Raw genomic sequence first — 20588 nt, 5'->3', positions numbered from 1 at the left:
AGAGAACACCCTGACCACAGGCTCGCCTCTCCCTCCACAGAGGTGCAAGCAAAGCCCAAGCCCTGAAGGCTCCTTCTGGACAAGGGTTTCTCCAGCCCTTCTTGCAGAGGTGCAGCCAATGTGCCAACCCACAGAGGTCCTGGCACAGCTGGAAAGCTCAGCCCTGCCCCAGGAGCACATGCAATGCAGCTCCCAGCCAGCTGCAAGCCCACAGCCCCTACACTCAGGCACACACCAGGGGCTGGCAGCCAGAAATGCAACGCCCGAGAAGTTTGGTGAGTTATTGTGTCCCCACCAAATAGCTCTGACCTTTTCAATATTCCATATTTTTATTGGCTGCCCATTTCCCCCCAATCCCCACAGGCTCATTAGACAGCGAGCAGCTCCACAGCCAATGCTATTGCAGCACACTGAAAAGGTCAGAGGCATGGAGGCTGAGAGAGCCCTCTCCAGAGGGTGCTTGGAGCAGGACAGGAACACTCCTCAGCCAACACAAGCTGCACATCCACCAGGACCGGCTGCCCAGGCACCCTCTGAGGCAGAGCTCCTGCTGCAGGCTCCCTGGGGATGCACCACACCCATCCCTGCTCCCAGACACACCAGCTGCTGCTGCAAGGGGACCTGGCCGCCCTGGCAGAGCCTCCAATAAAAACCTCCTGTCACAAGAAAGCACAAGGTAGGGCTGTGCTCCTACAGCACAAAGGCCAGCAGGAAGGCTGCAGAAATGCCCTGACTGCTGCCACAGACCTGAGGCTGCTGCTTAGGTAGGGGAAGCACAGAGATCATTTTCCAGAGCCTCGGGCACACACACAGGACAGAGAAGGCAGCTACCCAAGGTGATTATTAACCATGTCTGATAGATGTGAAAAATGCATATTTTACAATTAGCTTTTAGCAAATATTAAAATGAATATTATATGTGTTATGTTAGAAAGTTATGTTGTATTAATTTTCTTAAGTAGTGTGTTAAATATAGTTTTAGGTTATAACATCATGTTAAAACAGAAACTATGGATGTGGGATATTTTTTTAAGAAAGGAATGAGGTACACCAGAGAGCAGCGACAGGACACCTAAATCTTTCAGAGAAAGATAATTTATTGCCCTCTTATCAGAAGAAATCAGCTTCTTCCCACCTTGCTCAGCCCTGAGACACCGTTAGGATTAAGAGGAAGAAGTTGACACTGACCAGACAGAATCCTGTGTTTGAATGGAATTTATGCATCATGTATGAGGTGTATGAATATGTAACAGGTTATTGTCTTAAGGGTTAATCCTCTGTTAACGTGTGTCCTCTTTCAGGCTTATATTGCTCAGAAAAAGGTACCCTGGACGTCCATAACTCTTTGTTTCTATTGTCTCATATTGTCCAAATCCAAATTGTTCAAATTATTATTACTCTAACTATATTGCTATTTTTATAACCATTTTATTAGTATTAAACTTTTAAAATTTTAAAAACAAGTGATTGGCGTTTTTCACAGTAGATGTAAGAGTTGACTGTGAGTCCAGGCCTCCCTCAAGGCATTCAGGGGAATGAAAGGAAAAACCAGCCCTGCTGGCAGGCAGCAGGGCAAGCCCAGCATGCAGCAGCAGGGACAGCACACCTGCTTCCTCCCAGCCTTTTCTCAACCCCTGGCCAGCAAAGCCACCTTACACAAAATAAAGCAGGACGCCCCCTCTGTGTAACACTGGCATTCCCTCTGGCGAGGGAGCCCCACGGGCGGGCCCTTCCCACAGGCAGGGCCCCAGGAGCGGGCCCTCCTCACAGGCAGGGCCTCCAACAGCAGGAGCTCCCCTACTGTGGGGTCAAAACTCACCAGCTGGCAGCAGAAACGTGTCCCCAGAGCAGCAGGGTGCAGCCCTGGCTGTCCTGTCAGGGAGGGCAGCCCAGGAGCAGTGGGTGCCTTCTGTGACAGGGCACATGCCCATGGCTCCAAAAACAACAGGACGGAGCTGCAGCCAGGTCCCCCACCAGCAACAAACGAGGCCCCAAAATGCACAGGCTGGAGCCCAAGAACACACATCCACCTACCACGAAGGTCTGGAAAAAAAATGAAGGGGCCAGTCCTGAGGTTAAACAGGGCTCTGAGCAGGAGTGGGGCAGCTCCAGGTGTGGGTGATTAGGGCCATTAGGGCAATTAGGGCAACAGCAGCTGTGAACAATTAGCTTGACTCATGCCAGCTGAGCTCTCTGTCCTGAGCTTCTCTGTAAATACCAAAACACACCCAAAAAAAGACCCCGACCCAGAGGTAAAAATAATAAAAAGACAGAAATAAAGAAGCAACACCCAGAAACACCCCAGGAGAGAACAGGAGAAGGAGGCAGAGCTGTGTAGTGGGGGAAGCCCTGGGGATGAACACCAGAGGTTTACACTGCAACATCCCAAGAAAGGAACATATCACTGCTCTGGCAATAACCAGATTTTTCTAAAATAATGTTAAATTTTTATTTTTTCTTCATAAAAAAATGGATCCAGGCAAAGGAGTGCCTTAACATTAGTGACAGATGGCAACGAAAAAATTTTGTTTGAAAAAAAAAAAAAATCTTTATTTGAGTCACACATGCAGAAAGGAAAAAAACTTAACCCCTCCAGAGATTACCTGTATCATGTCAGCAAAGAGCCAAATCCCAAGAGACTTCAGGGACACACTCCTGCCCTTCAGATTACTAGAGACCACAGCTGGAAGGAGCAGAGATGGGTCTGCCCTACAAAAAAGGTGTTTTTCTCCTCGCTGGAAGATGGTGAAGGCAAACCCTCAGCCCTCCCTGTCACACCAGATGGTTTTGCTTGGGAAAGTTGTCATCCCTCAGCTGTGACGGTGGCATGTCCCTGGAGCCACATCATCACCTTCTTGGCTCCACTTGGCCAAGCCCAGCCCTGAGTGCAAGGACCAGAGATGTAAAGAATACACTGCTGAAGGAATTGATATTGTTAGGAAAATTAACCCACAAACACCAGAGGTTTATGTCCAAAAAGGAGACAGAGGAGTCCTTTTACTTTATTCCAATAAAGGGAGAGGCCATGAGGCATTCCCCTGGAGTCTCTCCAATTTTCGGAGCACACAGCCTACTTTTTATCCCAATTTCCTGGCTGCATTTCCCTTCTCTCTTTCCCCATTGGCTGAGGTACTTGAGAGGTTCAGACTTCCCAGAACTCCTGATACCAAAGATTTCCTTCCCTCTAATGTATAACCCTCCTTTTAATTTTTAATTCTATGGAATTTAGGGGGGGTTTCTTCCCCATAGTTTCTTTCATCTCTCAATGTCTAATTTCATTTATCAGCAAACCTAAAGTTTATTTGTAAAAGCAAATATCTTTTTCCATTCATCAATCAGTGGAATCTTTCCCATTGTTTCTTTTATCTCCCAGTGCTAGTTTTATCTACCAGCACACCCAATATAAATATAAAGTTCATTGTTGAAGAAGTTAATATAAAGTTCCAATGTTAGTTGAATGTTCTATAGTTATGTAAATCCCTCTTAGCTGATTGTTCAATATTCTGTAGTTGTATAAGATCCCTCTTACTTGTTAGATGTCTGTAGTTATGTGAATCCCCACTGCTCCCACTCTCATGTAAGATGGCAAACCACCCGAGACCATGAAGGAGATTACATCACCTAACAAGCAAATATGAAACTCCCGTAAGACTTAGCAGAGAAGGATTACCTAGAGAAAACCCCTAGAACAATGAACCACCATGCAAATAAAGAATTGAAACAACACCTGTAACCAGAGAGAACATAAGACAACATCAAAGACCCGAGTCAGAACTTTTCACCTTCATCACCCCGAGAGCAATAGTGGATTTGTCTTTCCAAACAAGCTGTGGGTCTGCTGGTAGATAAAACTAGCACTGGGAGATAAAAGAAATAATGGGAAGGATTCTGATTGGTGAATGGAAAAAGATATTTACTTTTACAAATAAACTTTAGGTTTGCTGATAAATTAAATTAGACATTGAAAGATGAAAGAAACAATGGGGAAGAAAAACCCCAAATTCCATAAGAGTTAAAAATTAAAAGGGAGGGTTATACATTAGAGGGAAATCTTTGGTATCAGGCATTTTGAGAAGTCTGTACCTCTCAAGTACCTCAGCCAATGGGGAAAAACCCCTAAATTCCGTAAAAATTAAAAGGAGGGTTATACATTAGAGGGAAATTTTCAGTATCAGGCATATCAAGGAGTCTGTACCTCTCAAGTACCTCAGCCAATGGGGAAAGAGAGAAGGGAAATGTGGGAAATTAGGATAAAAAGTAGGCTGTGTCCTCCAAAAATTGGAGAGACTCCAGGGGAATGTCCCATGGCCTCTCCCTTTATTGGAATAAAGCCAAAAAGGACTCCTCTGTCTCCTTTTTGGACAGAAACCTCTGGTGTTTGTGGATTAATTTTCCTAACAACCCTAACCAGAGCAGGCCAGGAGCAGTATAAAGACTGGGATCTGAAACCAACAGGCACCTACTCAGAGACTCTCGTGAGGAGAGAAGACCCAGCTCCTCCAGGCCAGACCCTCCATGCCATCTTGGGAGCAGCACTGGTGAGTGCACACCCCCATGGATCCCCTGCCTCGAGTGTTTCCAATAAAGCTGGAATCACTGGAGCTGCTCACGTGCCATTCATAACAACAGAAGCTCTCTGAGAGCATCCACACCGAGAGCTTTGCTGACACTGCACACACCCAGAGCTTCAGAGACAAACCCTGGGGAAGATGGACTTTGCCTTGGGAAGCAGAGCCCCATGAGCAGCTGTGTTTGCCCAAGGAAGGTGTGGAGAAAGGAGGAGAGAGGGGCAGGGGGAGGTCTAGGATGAGGAGCGGCGCAGGGGAGGGAATTACAAAGTGTTTGCCCTTGTGGCGAAAACGGCTGGAGATGATCTCCCACTGCTCCTGTTTTGACAGCCCAAACGCACTTGCTCGCACAATATCTCAGTCTCGTTAAAGGTAATTACAGTTCTTCCTGTGTAATGAGATGGTTTTTAAAGGCCATTCAAAAGAAATTTTCTATAATGAGGTTAAGGGTTTTATGGTGTTATACATCAAGGGAGCTGGTAATTGGTCGGATCCAGGCAGCATCCTGAAGCAGGGAGATAGGAGGTTCTGTGAATAATAGGCTAGCACGGAGTGCAGAGTCTCCAAAATGTTTTGGTTCTGCAGAAGAGGGAGAACACAAATGAATGGAGGAAAGAAAAGAGAGAAAGGAAAAGGCAGAGAGATGCTGCCGGCTCCTGCAGGACTGAGGTGCCTGCTTCCATCTTGCTCTGGGTGGGTTCTGAGGAGCTCCATGAGAGGAGAATGTGCGGTGTGTGTGTCTCCTGGCTGGGAATTACTGCCCTGCTGGCTGGCACAGGGTGGCAGTGGGACAGAGCAGGGCTGTGAGATCTGGCTGATGCAGACCTGCAGCCACCCCCACCCACTCCATCTGGAGGATGTGGCCATGCAGGGATGTCCCTGCTGCACACAGAACATGGCTGAGGTGGGCACAATACTGTGTGGGTGGGGTGTAGCTCCTGCCTCTTACTTCCCTCCAACAAACCCCTGATCCTTCCACAACCTGTGCAGGAAAAATCCCCTGCAGACAGCAGACCTGTCTCCCAGCCCTGAGATCAAAGCCTTTCCCTGCTGGATTGCTCCTCGGTTGTTACTGCTGTGGCTGCTGCTTCCGCTCCCTCCTGTCTCCTCTGTTCTTCCAGGCCTCCCAGCAGCAGGATCATTATTCCACGGCGTTTAGCAGCAGCTCCCCAGCGTAGCTGCTGAAGGCCTGCAGCATTTCTCCATATTTAGAAGCAGCTGATGGTGGCTCAGACACTGCTGTGGGTGAACAACAGGGAGCTGAGCTGGAAGAGTGGCTATTTTGGTGCCACCCCCAGCCCAAGAGCCCCAGGCAACAGCAACTCCATAGCAAAGCTTCTTCCCTTGGGATCTTCAGGCCACTTGAACTCACTGGAGTGGCATCAGAGAGACAAGTACCTGAACTCTGGGCAGCTTGAGTGTTCCTCTGATTGAAAAATCGGCCTGGAGACGTGCAGAGGTTCACCCACCACTCGTGCTGGTGACACTGGAATGGTTGTACATGTGTGCTGGAGATGGCAGGGCAGGATGCTCCTTGCATCCCTGCCACCTTCCCTGGGAGGACTGCTGCTGAGGGGATCATGACTGAACCCCAGCTTCCCCTAAAACCTAAATGTGCTGTTCCTGCATAGCTGAACCTCCAGTGAACTTCAAAAGGTGTTTGAGTAGGGCTTTGTTTTTGTTTTCCCAAGGGTTACCTGCCTGTACACCCACTGCAGAGTCCATAACTTGCCCACAGCCAGGCTGAAGCTCTTGACTGTGACCTCATGTCACAGTGGGGCAGTGGACCTGACTTCCCAAGGCATGGATTGACTCCAGGACATGTGGTGCTACAGCTGAAGCCCTCTGAAAACCTGTCACAGCTGGAGGTGGGAATTTGTGGGCAAATCCTGCAACATTCTGAGCAGATGAAACTTGCAGTGTGCACTGTGCTCTGGGACTCAGAGCCCTAATTTGGCTCTGTGGCCTTATTCCAGTCTGAACGTCCCAGTGCTTTTTGCCCCCACCTACTACTGTAAATGGCACAAAAACTGCTGGACCCTTAGGAAACTGTTTTTAATGGCTGGAACTCCCACCTCATGCTTGGCTGAGACCACAGACGGAGGCTGGAGCAGGAGAACCTCTGGTGGCCTCATCAGCAGACACAGTGGAGGGTGTGTAAGGAATCCCACATTCCATTTCCAAAGTGAAAGACCCATGTGAGCACCCACAAACTCCATCTGGGAAACAAGAGCAGGAAACACCTCCCAAGCCCTTGGTTTCAAACCACACTAAAAGAGCATTTTGCAGATGCCACCAGTCGCGGGTAACATTCATTACTCGCCTTACTCTGCCTGAGGAGTTGCATTTAATATCCTGCCTATTTATGTTTTTTAAAGACCAATTAAATATTAAAAGCATTTATCAAGGTTTAATGCTGCAGTGAGTCCAGCAGCACGGGTGCCAGTGATGCCAGTGCTTGTGGTTTCTGTGGGGAGCTGCAAGTGGAGTCATGGAGTTGTTCTGTGGCCCAAGGAGACTCAGGAGGGGACACTGGAGTGCTCCAGATCTCTGCACAGAGAGCTGGAAAAGTCCAGGAAGTGCCCATTCTCAGAATGCATCCCCATCCAGGCTCTAAAGCTCTTGTCATGTACCTAAACCTTCCTCCACTCTGCTCTGGAAACCTGAAATCACAGTGGCTGGTTTGGGAATTTGTCAGCTCACTGTGTTTTCAGCAGTAAATACCAGTTTGTTGAAATTCAAAGCCTCTCAAAAAAGGATCAATTGTGACAAATTATCCACTTCACAAAAATCCTGGAAAAAGGCTCAAAAAGTCAAAATGTCCCATTTTTGACACATTTGAAATAAGAAAGAATCAATTTTTAGGTTAATAAATCTCAGATAATTTATAGTTTGCAAAAAAGAACTAGAAACGAAAAGCAACTATCAAAATGTTTTGAAAGCATATTTAAAAACCCTTATTCAGTGGAATCAAAAGGAGGGCTTTCAAGATTTTTATTCTTTTATTGATATTGGAATTTTTCATCTCTGATGCTGGTGGGAACTCACTTCTTTCTATCTCAGGAGCTGCAGGGGTGGGGAGATGCTTCCTGAGCCACTCCTGGCCCCGCTCACATGGCCTCAGTAGGATTGTGGCTGTTACTGCCTTTACCAGATGCTGGAGGCTCCAGGTGAGCTTCTCTGCAGACATCCAGCCCTGTCCCACTCAGAGTGCCAGCCCTGGTGGGAGTGAGGGAGAGCCACCAGATCAGCTGTCACTGTCACCACGTGCTGATGGCAGGGCAGGGTGCCAAAGAGCCCTGGCTGTCCCCCTGCTCCCCTCAGCAGGCAGAGGGACAGGCAGAGAGCCTCTGGAAGCAGAGCAGATGATGGTGCTGAGTAGGGAGCAGAAAAGGGGAATGCTTTCCTTGCCCTCCCCCTCTGCCTCAGCCTGTTTGTCCCCCTGGATCTCCAGCATCAGACCTCATGTTGGAAAGCAAGACCAAACTCCTGGGCAGCATAAAACCTTCAGGCCTAGGAAAATGCTATCCTGGTCACTACCCCCGTGTCTGTCCTAGGTTGTAAGATATGGTTTGGGGGTGTGTATTCTATTTCCCATCTGTTAGAGGTGGGGCAGTTCTCTTCTGTTAACTGGGCAGTTTTCTTTATCTCTTCCACAACCAACCCTCCCTCCAGGAGATCTCTGATGTTAATGGGCTATTAATTATCTTCTGTTCATGGGCTAGTGAGTGTTCCTGCATGGCTGATAAAATTCCATCATCCCATGGGAGATGCTCTGCCCAGGGGAGGAGCCAAGCATTCCTACCTGGATCCAATCTGAGCTTTGGGACAGCCCAGCAGCCTTTGCCCAGTGCATTCCCAGAGGAGCAGCTTCTGCTGCCCTGCATTGCCAGAGGGAGCCCAGGCCCATCTCCAGCAGCCCTGGAGCTGCAGAGGAAAACTCCCCCCTTGTGCAGGATCCCTGCTCCAGCAGAACCACAGCTGGCACTGCAGGAGGGCTGAGCCCCCCTGAAGGGCACTGCTGCCACCCTGACCCACAGGCTGTCAGGTCCTATTCTGACTCTGGCAGTGGTTTGGGTATTTTTTTTTTGTTTGTACTACTGCATTTGTATTTTAAATTTTTCTAATAAAGAACTGTAATCCCTATTCCCATATCTTTGCCTGAGAGCCCTTTAATTTCAAAATTACAATAATTCAGAGGGAGGGGGTTTATATTTTCCATTTCAAGGAAGGCTCCTGCCTTCCTTAGCAGACACTGCCTTTTCAAACCAAAACAATAACACATTTGGCTCCCTTGTGGCTGTCCCACCAAGGGCCCTGTACCACCACTGCTGTCCCCATGCTTTGGGGTGGGCTGTGCCAGGGCTGTTAGGGGCTGGGGGGGCAGAGTGCAGGTGGGCTTTGCAACAGGCATCTATGCAGAGATAAAAGCAGCAGAAAGGGAAAATAAGCTGATAGAAATAAAGGAGGCTGAGATAATGAAGCAAGAGCCCATATTTCCCATGATGAGTAAGAGGCACCCTGTGAGGGGTACAGTGAGAGAGGGAGACAGCCGGTGCCTCCCTCTCCCTGCACACTTCTTCCCCCTCTGCCCCCTCCTCCCTTGCCCTGTTCCTCCTGAATTTATCTGTCATCCAGAACAACGTCTCTCTTCATAAGGAGAGAAAGAATGAAATATTTCATGAGACTACAGTCAATCTTGCAGAGCCCTTCTGTTGACATTTCAAACATATAATTGACATTGCTTTCTCATTCCCTCCTGGTGGAGCAGGGAGCTCTGCAGAAAACCCTCTGCAGGGAGGGAACACTGTGGGCTGTTCCCCAGCCACCCTCATGGGGAATGAGATGGAGAAGCAACCCTTTTATCTCCCCTCCCTTTCCTTCTGTCTCCCTCTCCTTCCCCAGCTCCCCCAGACCATGGGTAGCCCCTGTCCTCTGCTTTGGCCCTTCCTTCCAGCAAAAGCTGAGCTCTCCCCTAGCTCCAAAACAGGACCTAAAAGCCACCAGTTCAGCAGTGCTGAGGGTTTGATAAAGCTCCATCCTGAGAGAATCCCAGCCCCTCTGCTGTGTGGTACCTGTAACAGCCCTTCCCTTGTGGGCACAAGGCAGAGGTCACAGGAGGAAGAGGATTTGAGCTGGGGTTCCATTCTGCTGCCACCCTCAGGTGGACATTGCAATCTCTTAAGGAGGTTGATAAGAAACCTTCTCCCCCACATCTATATCCTCTGCCATCAGAGAGAAGGAGGCTTGAGAAGCATGAAGCCAGTGTTCAGCAGCAGCAGCAGCTGCTACAGGGTCTGACTGCTCCATGAAACAAGTCAAGGTCGCCTTGCCAGCCCGCTGGGGAAGGCTGGGACACTGCCTGGAAAAGCCTGGAGCTGTGCCATTCCCCAGACTCCTTGTGCAGGGAGTCTCCCTCACAGCTGGAGCACCAAAGGGTGGGGAACCCTCACCCCCACACAAGAAAGAAGGGAGAGGAAAGTGGAGGGACATCCCTGTTCCAGCAGCAGCACATCCAAGTGCCTGTCAAGCATGAAAAACATCTTCAAGAGCTTCCCAGGTGCCAGAAACCCCAGCTGCTCTCTGGGCTGCTTCCAAAACCTGCAGTGTTCCCCTGACATCCCAGGAGGCACGAGGCTGCAGCACACTGAGCACTCACAGCAGGGCTGGACAGGCTGGGGGTGCATTCCCACTGCCAGGGTGCCCCGTCCCAGCTGTCACCCCCTGGCACTTCTTCTCTGGCAACCACCCCCCACCCTGCAGCTCCTCACTGTCCCCTCCCAGCCTGCTCTTGAGAGAGGAGAGAACAGCAAAACCATCCCCCTGGCCTTTCTGTAGCACCTCAACACAAGGAGGTGAGGAAAAGAAGCCACTTTGCAGCAGAGACGCGAGGTGACGTTTCCAGAGCAGAAGGAAGATCACCCTCAAAGTCACACCTCTGACCTAAGGCATCCACTGCTCTTTCCATCCCTTCCACTAACATGAGCCTCACAGGGAAACTGGGAAAACTGGGAGAATCAGAACTGGTTATGAGGAGGGACCTGACTGCTTTTATATCCCACACCATACCCCAGGGTGCCAGGACGCAGCCCGTGGGGCCGGCAGCTGGTCACTGCTCTATGGACACAGCAATAAATCACTGCAGACAGAGGGAGAAGGAAGGTCCAAAGTTCTTCAGGAAAACTGGATGGATTTGCAGAACATTCTACCATTTAATGAGGTTTTACAAATTGTTTCTAAGGTTCCTACAACTCCTCCTGTGTGTCAATTGAACAAATCCCTTTCTTCCTTTTAAGTTCTGTATTTAAAGATACATTTAATCTTCCTGTTAAAATATTTCCCATTTCCTCGTAAAATTACAGAACTAAGATTTTCATCTAGCTCTACCGCTCTGACTCAAACTCTTGCTGTAATCTTCTTCAGATCACCAGAAGTTGATCAAAAAGAAATATTTATGATCACTGGTGTTTCCTTTAGAAACACCCACGACCCTCACAAACTCACAGAATGAGATCCAATGACTCCAAGTCAAAGCCAGGCAATTCCAGGTGGGAAGAAGATGTCAGTGGTTAAGAGCAAAGGAAATGGAGCAGCAGAGCTGTTGGCTGAAGAGCACAGTCTCCTGCCCTGCAGGACCTCTGGGCCCAACTCAGCATTGCTAAAAGCCAAGCTCTTCCCCTGAGCATGCCCCAAGGACCCCGGGGAGGGCAGCAGCACCGGGACCCCTCAACACATGTTCTGGGGACTGCAGGTCCAACACAGCCACCACTGGGGACCCAAAGCCTGGCTGAAGCCCTGCAGTGAGCATCAGGCAGGAGGTGAGCTGAGATCTCACATTGATTTCTGCTGGCATTAAAGCTCCAGGAAGAGAAAAATACCTTACGCTGCAAGGAAGCGTTCTGCAGTGAGGCAGTTACGTGCCAGTTCCCTTCCCTGCTAATTTCTGCTTTGTCAAAGCCACTGGAAAGTATTACTTATGACTGACAAAGCAGTGGGATTTATGAATAGGCAAATTAAGAATAAAGAGGGAAGAAATAAGTCTGTTGATAAAAAAGCTGAATAATTCAGTTGAGGATCAGTTACTTGAGTCGATTCCCCCAGAATTTGAATGAAATATTTTTTACTTAAAGTAAGTTTGTCTTTTGGTTTGAAACCCTGTGAGCCGGAAAGCAACATATTTGCATTTTGCTTTCCAATACATAAACCGAGACTTCATTTTGTAGGCTTTCTTGTTGAATAATCTGCTCTAATTTAATTGAAACTTGAATCCTATAAAAAGCATTTTCTGCTTAGTTTTCTACTGATCTTGGGTATTGAGATTTTGTGATCTGAAAAAGCAATATGTCTACGTGTGCTGATTACCATCCCCAGAGGAGCTTCATTGTTTTCGTGTTTTCTGCTGAATAATCTGTTGAATCTAAAATGCAGTTTTGACTTAGCTCCTTATTGATATTTTTATTTTAAAATGCTCTGATATGAAGAGCAATTTGTTTATATTTTCTGCTGGGAAGTATTTCCTGTTGAGGAATAGGAGAGCTGATTCTATCAATGTTTACAAGAATAACTAAGTCAACAAAATTGCTCACACACTTAGCTTTGCTTGGCCCTAATAGCCAGATATTGAGATATTGAAACTGCAGGTCAGTGTCTGTGGGGCAAGTGAGGAGGGCATAGCCACCTCATCTTCCTCAGCTTTTCTCTCAGTCTTTAACTGCCTAAGTACCTAAGATCACTGAACTCAATACCTGGAGGTCCTTTCCAACTCAGGATATTCAGTGATGTTGTATGATACCTTTATAATTCCAGCCCAAAGTTCATCATTCTAAGAAAAATTGGAGAGGTTGGAAAGAAATAAGTGACAGTAAAGTTTGGTTTTGTTTCTGGATGCCCAGGAAAAGCCATTTGCGTGGCTTGGAGCAGACAATCCCAGGGCATGGGGACATCCCGGCATTGAGCTCAACACCAGCACTCAGACACACCAGAAATGAAACCAAGGAACTGTAGGCACTGAAATCCCTCTGCAGGTCTGGGACAAAGCCCTGCATGGGAAAACCAGTCCTGTCTCATCTGTCAGCCTCACTGAGCCAGGCCCTGCACATTATCTCTGCAATGGCTTGTAGTGCCTAATCACTACCAGGCTACATACAACCTGGCACATCCTTTAATCACAGCAGCAATTGTAAGGAATTAAAATAAATTTATATATGTAATAATCACTCAGCCCTGGGTTATCAATAATACACGAGCAGCTTGTGAGAGAGCAGGAGGATGAATGAATCCATAGCCCAGCCCTGCTCTGCCACAGCCCATCAGAATTCCCAGCAGCAGGCAAGCACCACTGCCCGAGCTGCTGCTTGGAAACAAAACGGACAGCAGGAGGGCTGGGGGGAATATAGCATTTCATTCTGTGCATCAACAGAAATGGATTAATATAAGACAGGGATCCTCTGAGCAATGGCTGGGTAAAATATCACCGTGAGGACAGGAAAGCTACATTGACCGTGAAATAATTCCAAAGGGCAATATCATAATTTTGGTATCCCTTCTGTCCCCTGGGTGTTATTTCACACCACTCCTGTCATCAAAACAATGCTACAGACCAAATTCACAGCACTGGAGACTTGCAGACTGATTCTCCCAGCCAGGCTGTCACACTTAGGGGTGTCTGGGGGTCCCTGCTGCTCCCCTGTGTGAGCTGGGGTGCCAGGGTGGAGTCAGCATGGCCTCGGTGGGCACTGGAGATGGGCAGGTCTGTGTGGGTGAAGGGCACCAGCTGGATCAGCCAGATGCTGAAGGCATTGTGGCACGACCTTCAGCGGGGGCAGAAAAGACAGATTTGGCTCTCTTACAGGCAGCCACAAATCCCCCTGACCTCGGCAGCAGCAGGGCAGCCGTTCTGCAGGGCACAATTTGATTTCCAGAGTTTGGAAGTTCAATGCCAACTGTTCAGACATGCATAATCCCCCACTTAACTACGGGCAACCACGTGCCGGCGTGGCCCAGAGGCCTTGGCGGGAGGAGCCTGGGATGCACCCGGCTCTCATCGGATGCAGATCCATGGGAGGGCTGTGCTGAGCCCTCTGATGTGCCCTCTGAGCCCTCTGATGTGCCCCTTGTCGGTGCTGTGGCAGTGAAATCCCCCTCCAAAGCCATCCTGAGAGCCCCTAAGCTCATGGGGCTGCTTGTTTGCCCCAGGTTTGCTTTTCTACCTGCTTAGAGAACCAGATCCTCCTGCTGCATCCCCAGAGCCTGCCATGTCCAGCCACCACCCATCCTGCTGTAAGCCAACAACAGCCCAGGGTCTCTCCAGGTGTGAAGGACCAGCCCCTGGGCATGAGGAATCACGCTGGCAGCACACATTCATTGTGCATCCCTGGCACACGGATGCACACCCAGCTCTGCGAGACACAGGAGCAGAAAGCCCATGCTCCAGACTTCAGGCAATAAGCAGATGGCTCCCCAGCACTATCATTTTACAACATTACAGCTTCTGCTCTGCTCATGCAGTAAACATTTTCTGGCTTATTGCATGAAAAAATGTGGCCACCATGGCTTTGCAAAATTCTACATTTTCTACATTATCTTTTTATCAAATGCTTTCAGGGTGGAGGGAGGGAAGAGCATTTCTATTTTCAATTTACATCCTGCAGGACACAGCATTTTCCCTGGATCCCAGTGGGTTTTTGCTTCTTGTCTGCCTCCTTCCTGATTGTCATAGCTCTGTCACTGTTTGTGGGGAACTAGGAGATGGAAAGCTGTTATGCAGACATCAAGGGGTTGCAATTGCATGCTGGTAAACATGAGAGCAAGAGGGATTTCTGATGGTATGAGAAACCACAAGATACCTGCAGATGTAAGTGCTCCTGGAGGCAGCAGGTCTAGCTGTTAGCAGAGCAATTAGAGCCGGTGTTATTCCCAGCCCTGCCGCTGCCCTGTGAGTCACTGCAGAGGAGGGGACAGTGCCTTCCTCCCTACCCACCTGGTGGCAGCTCCATGGCACATGTGGGTCCCTGTATCCCACCCTCCAGCCAAGCCACTGTCACTTCCACCTAGGCCTTACAAGCTGGGAGAAGAGGGAAGGAAATGATCTGGAGGATGTGGCACAGTGCCTTGCTTTACATGTACAGCAATTACCATTCTGGCATTTTCCCTGTGTTCAGAATAAAAATGTCAATAAGGAACAAGTTATTACACCAGAAAGAGGGTGGAAATGGCAAGAGCTCGTGCAGGCTCAAGGGCCTGGGCATTACTGCAAATGCTGCCCATTCCTGCTGTGTTCCCTGACCTATGGGGTCAGGCCTGTCCCTCCCTGCAGCACCATGAGACCGACCCAGCTGGTGCTCCCCAGTCCAAGGCAGCACTGGAACAAACTGGGATGGTCAGGGACTGGAGCACACAGTGCACAAGGAGTTGGGTTGTCAGCCTCCAAGAAGGCCTTACTGCCCTCCTCAGATCTCCACAACCCTGAGGCTGCCCCGGTAAATAATTTTTTTTTTTTCTCTTTTAATGAGACCTTTCTGTCCTTTTCACTTTTGCCTTTTCCTTTCCAAGGTGCCCTGCTGAGCTTTCTGCTTCCACCAGCCCCTCCAGAGGCCTCATCAAGGAATGATGTTTCCAAAGGAAGCAAAGCAATTCCACACTGAACCTCAGGGTCCCTGCATCCAACAAGGCTCTTGGCAAAGGGCACCTCCAGAACTGTGAATACCAGAGGAGACCCAAACATGACATGGGATGAAGGAGGAGGGTAACAGGGGGAGAGGGATGCTCATAGCCAGTTTGCCCACACAGAGCCTGGCAGGCAGGATGAGGGGCAGGAATCTGGGTGCCCATAGCCAGCAACTACAGCCCAGCCCAAGGAGCAAGGCCAAGCAGGGCCCCCATGGCATCCTCCTGACCATGGATGGTGAAATGGTTCTGACTGCACTTCTGCTATCCTGCACCTACACTGCCTTCCTCTCCCTGCTTTCAATTATGAAAGCAAAACAACACACACACAAAAAAAAAGCAAAACCAAAAAAACTCAAAACAAACAAACAACAACATTAAAAAAAAAAAAGCCCTCCAGGAATTAATTAATGATTCATGTTGGATCCTTGGCAAACCTCACTCTGCAGAAGTTCAAAGCAGGAACAATAAGCATTTGGCAAAGAAGGGGCAGTGGGCTCATGCTTGGCGGCGTGTGGTGCGGAGTGCTGACAGCATCCCTCCATCCTTCCCCCACAGAACCAACACCTCAGGGACCACAGGAAAGGCTCTGCCAGACTGCTCCAAGCCAAGTGTCACATCCAGCCCCAGGGAACAGCCACAACCCAGCTGTGAATAACCAGGGACAGGAGCTTGGGAGGAACACCATTGCTGCCTGTGGTGGCTGTGCCTGCCCTGCCTGCCTTGAATGAGGCGCATCCTCCGGCCCGTGTGCTCACACACACGTGTGCCCTCCTGAAAACCTGGGCCTGAGCCACTCCAACCTGGCATCCTGGAGATTTAGGATAATGAGAGATCTTTAATGCAATTAATAGATGTCATGGGACATGGTCTTGTGAGTCTAGAGCAAATGAGGCTTGGATAATTGGTGCTGAAACACATATATCAGGGAGATGATTTTTCCCCCCCTGCCAGAGCTGGAGGCTGGAACACGCTGTCGACTGAGCCCGTACAAATGTTTGGCTATTCGCTGGCGGCAGCTTCCAAAGTTCTACTGTGGAGCCTCTGCCAGGCAGGCCTGCAATCCTAGCAGCAAACAAGCTGTCATTTGGTTGTTAAAAGAGCTGCCTGGAAAGTGGTTTTATCCCCACATGCATGCACAAACACCCGCGCACGTGCTCACGTGCATGGAAGCAGCCAGCCGGCGCAGGCAGCAGCAGCAGCTCTTCTGCTCTTTGAGCTCTGCCTACAGCTCCCCTTCCCTCAGGGGGGTCACTGGGGGTGCAGAGCAGGCTTTAGTCTGTGGCACCCCTGCCCTGTTATGGTGTCAGTGAGAGCAGAGGGGTGTGTGTGTCCCACAGCAGGAGAGAGGCATGCACCCCATGGCATCCCACCAGAGGGATGTGCCACCTCCAACACTGTTCCCAGCAGTGGACCCACAACAGCACAGGACATGGTGCTCCCCAGACATGTCCATCCCTCAGTGGTCTGTGGCATTAACATTCTCTGAAGAGAAAGACATAATTCTCTCTCTCAGGTTTTTCCGGAGAAAAACAGAAATCAAAACAATTCTTATCTCATTTACTGCTCCTGTGTTTTGGAACATGTGGAACGTGCTGGAAGATTATTTACCTGAAGGAATTTGCTTGATTGGATTCTGGTGTGAGTGTTTTGTTTTCTTCACCAATCTCTGCAAACTGTGTCCTGACAGTCAGTCAGGAGACAGTCAGGAGATTTGGTTGAGTGCTTGTGCAGTTTGAGTTTAGATGTAGTGTAATATAGTATAGAATAATATAGTATAATAAAGTAAATTAATTAGCCTTCTGATGTCAATGGACTCCTCCTCATCATTTCTCCCTGCCACGGGGGTCACCCTTGATTCTGACAGTGGTCTGGTCAAAGCCATAAATAAATCTACCTCTACATTGCCTCTGCAGCACCTCCAAATACCAGACAAGGCCACATGCTGCTTCCCAGATCCCCAAACCTGCTCCAAGCTATTGCCAAGGCACATGTAACCAAAAAGCCATGAATTCTCAGAAACTGCCTAATAGAAACCATTATCTGGTTTGTGCAAGGTTCCTAAATGAAAAGTTTTGTCTAGCACTGAACTCAAGTGAATCAAAATCACCTGCAGGACAGGACTTAGGAAAAACCCAAGCTGGGAAATATTCAGGAATTTTGCCGCAGTAAGGGAAAAAGTATTTAATTTCTCAAGCACGAACCATAATAAAATGTTAAATACAACCTGGATATTAAATTAAAACATAAAAGTCAAAACACATCAAATCAAAGAGACACATTTGAATTTCCTGGACACTGTCAACAGACAGAAGCCAGAATTATTTGCTTCAATATTCTCCCACCTGAATATTGGCTCCATGGCTCCATGCTGATTCTGATAATGTAGTTTGATAAAAAATACATTTTCCAATGGAAAATTTTACCCCAGTACCCTCTTCCTCCATTTCCAGAGTGCCTGATGGATGATGCAGGGGAAAGAGGTGGTGTCACTCCAGGGCAGGTCCCCAGCAGAGAGGAGACCAGCCTTGAGATGCTGCCCCACACTTGGCTTGTGCAGGACCAGGGGAAATGGACCCAGCCTGTGCCCCTTAACGAATGGGAAAGCATTCCCATGGGTTATTAAGCATTTGTGTATGGGTTTGGAAACTGTAGCCCTGTCACCACAATGTAATTATGGATAAACACAAGATGGGCCATCAGAGAGCAACTGAGCACTAGGCTGGAAGAAGGGCCCTGCTCCCTTCCCCACCCTCTCCCAGCACTCACTGGGAAAGAAGGAGATGGCCCTGGGCAGACTGAGCCATCAGCTCTGCACCAGAGCAGCTCTGCCAACCAGCCCTGGGCACTCCTGGCCTGCTAAAACCAAGCTGGCTGGGGGCCAGGCTGTGCCAGGGCAAGGACTGTAAGAGCTCCCTAGGGACAAATCACTTCTGACAGCAAAAGAGGGAATCACACCCTGCCTGAGCCCACTCCTGGCTGTCACTGGGCACCTGCAGTGCAGCCCCAGCTCCTGCAGATGTATCTGTGGGGCTCCAGCCCCCAGGAGCAAACCCAGAGCATCAGAGACAAAAAACAAAGGTGGGCATGGCCTTGGTTTACTGCTCTGCAGCCCTGTGCTTCTGTGGCAGAGGAAGGGTACCAGGGGATGTGCCTGGCTCACAGGGTCCAGCACTTCATTAGGCAGCCATGGAGCCCTGTGAAGCCCATTTCTGCTCTGGATCAGCTGGTGCCAGGTTGTGGAGAGAGCAGAGGGCCTCGAGGGCCCAGGACATGGGGATGCCAAGCTGTCCTGTCTGGCAGGGCTCTCCACAGGACACTGGTGTGTCCAGCCCCACGTGCTGCTGGCCCAGGGGCCCCCCCTGCCCACTGTACAGCACCTGAGCCCCCTGAGGGGAGCAGGGCCCAGGCATGGCTGCTTTCTGCAAGGCCAGGGCTTCCCCAGGGCCCTGGCACCCCATGTTAGCACAGCCCACGGGCACAGCCTGGCTCCAGCTGCAGAGCTGACCAAGCTAATGCATGCAACACCTGGGAGTCAGGAGTTAAAGAGCAGCTGAGAGGCAGCTCTGTGGCCATCTGCCAGGTGATACAAGCAGTGCTTTCATAATTCAACAGGCTATAAAGTGTTAGAGAAAGTCAAGGCCAGCAGCCTGTCTCAGGGAAGGTATCTTGAGAGCAGGGCTAGCACCTGAATCCTCAAGCCTGCAGGTGTGGACATGCAGAGGGGAAACACAGATGCCCTGCAAGGATCCTGCATACCTTGCTGCAGGATCAGGTCATCTTATGTTGCAAATGGAAGAAGTGGCTGGGATGTGTATTCTATTTCCCATCTGTTAGAGGTGGGGCAGTTCTCCTCTGTTCATTGGGCAGTTTTCTTTATCTCTTCCACAACCAACCCTCCCTCCAGGAGATCTCTGCTGTTCATGGGCCATTAATTATTAATTATCTTCTGTTCATGGGCCAGTGAGTGTCCCTGCTTGGCTGATAAAATTCCATCATCCCATGGGGAGATGCTCTGCCCAGAGGAGGAGCCAAACATTCCTACCTGGATCCAATCTGAGGTTTGGGACACCCCAGCAGCCTTTGCCCAGTGCATTCCCAGAGGAGCAGCTTCTGCTGCCCTGCATTCCCACAGGGAGCCCAGGCCCATCTCCAGCAGCCCTGGAGCTGCAGAGGAAAACTCCCCCCTTGTGCAGGATCCCTGCTCCAGCAGAACCACAGCTGGCACTGCAGGAGGGCTGAGCCCCCATGGGATGGGGCTGTGCCACCACCCTGACACACAGGGGGTGTCAGCTCCTGCCCTCACTCTGGCAGGGTTGTTTTGTATTACTTTTTTTCCCAAATAAAATAACTGTTATTCCTATCTTTGCCTGAGAGCCCTTTAATTTCAAAATTACAATAATTTGGAGGGAGGGGCTTTATATTTTCCATTTCAAGAGAGGCTTCTGCTTTCTTTAGCAGACACCTGCCTTTTCAAACCGAGACACAGGTAAAAGCAGATGCTTCTTTAAAGGATTAGACGTTATTGAGATGAATGAGAACAGGAAATAGAGTTGGGCTAATGAAGGCAGCAGTGTGGAAAGTCCTCAGCCCCTGGGGGTTAGGCTGAATAGCTGGAAAGAAGATTTACCTGAGATCTGCCACTTTCTGTTAGACCTGCAGTGCAGAGCATGTTCTCTTGCACTGGGGATTCATCAGTTCCAGCTGCCAGTAAAAGGGCCACAGGATGCCTTCCTGAGGTGCTCCTCCAGTTCTGCCACAAGTTGTCAGCAGAGCAAGAGTTCCCTGTGCAAGCAGCAAGGAAGTGTCTTTCTCTGGACATCATTCCTGCAGAGCACAGTTAGAAGTCCTGGAATTTGTAGCATCACAAAGATGGCACTTGGCTGTCCTATCCTGAGGAGCTTTGGAACAGCCTGGGTCTCACTGGGTGACTTGCCAGACCCAGCCACCATGCTCCCCACTCTCTACAGGCTGCCTTCCTAATCTCTAGCTCTGCTGACCCAATGAGGCATTGGGAGCAGTGGTGACAGAAAGGTAAAGAAGGTGGCAGCTGGAAACCATGACTTAAGATACACCCAGAAACCACCACTTAAGATACAACCCAGCATGGGAATCCCAAAGGCCTGACATTGCCCAGCAAAAGGGTGTTCCTAGTTGGCACAGGCAGCTCTCCTGCCCCAAGAGAGCCTTGGAGGCACAAGGAGGGTTAACTCACAGCCATGGGAGCAGAAAATGAGGTTCCAGTTATTAGTTGATTTATTGGTCTGTCCTCAGTTGGCACTCAGGACTCAGAAGAAAATGTTCCACTCCAAAGCATTAAGCATCTTCAAAGAGCAGAAGCATTAAAAATTGAAA

General features: G+C 49.4%; 1 protein-coding gene across 4 annotated transcripts in view; it reads right to left on the bottom strand.

The window, feature by feature from the left end:
* Nucleotides 1-20588, bottom strand: part of LINGO1 (leucine rich repeat and Ig domain containing 1) — a 159149-nt gene that overhangs the window by 75427 nt on the left and 63134 nt on the right. The window lies entirely within an intron of this gene.

The sequence above is a fragment of the Molothrus ater genome, chromosome 13 (assembly GCF_012460135.2).
Source record: "Molothrus ater isolate BHLD 08-10-18 breed brown headed cowbird chromosome 13, BPBGC_Mater_1.1, whole genome shotgun sequence".
In the NCBI taxonomy this organism is placed as follows: Eukaryota; Metazoa; Chordata; class Aves; order Passeriformes; family Icteridae; genus Molothrus; species Molothrus ater.
The sequence above is the reverse complement of the archived record's forward strand: the minus strand, read 5'-3'. Positions and strand labels throughout refer to the sequence as shown.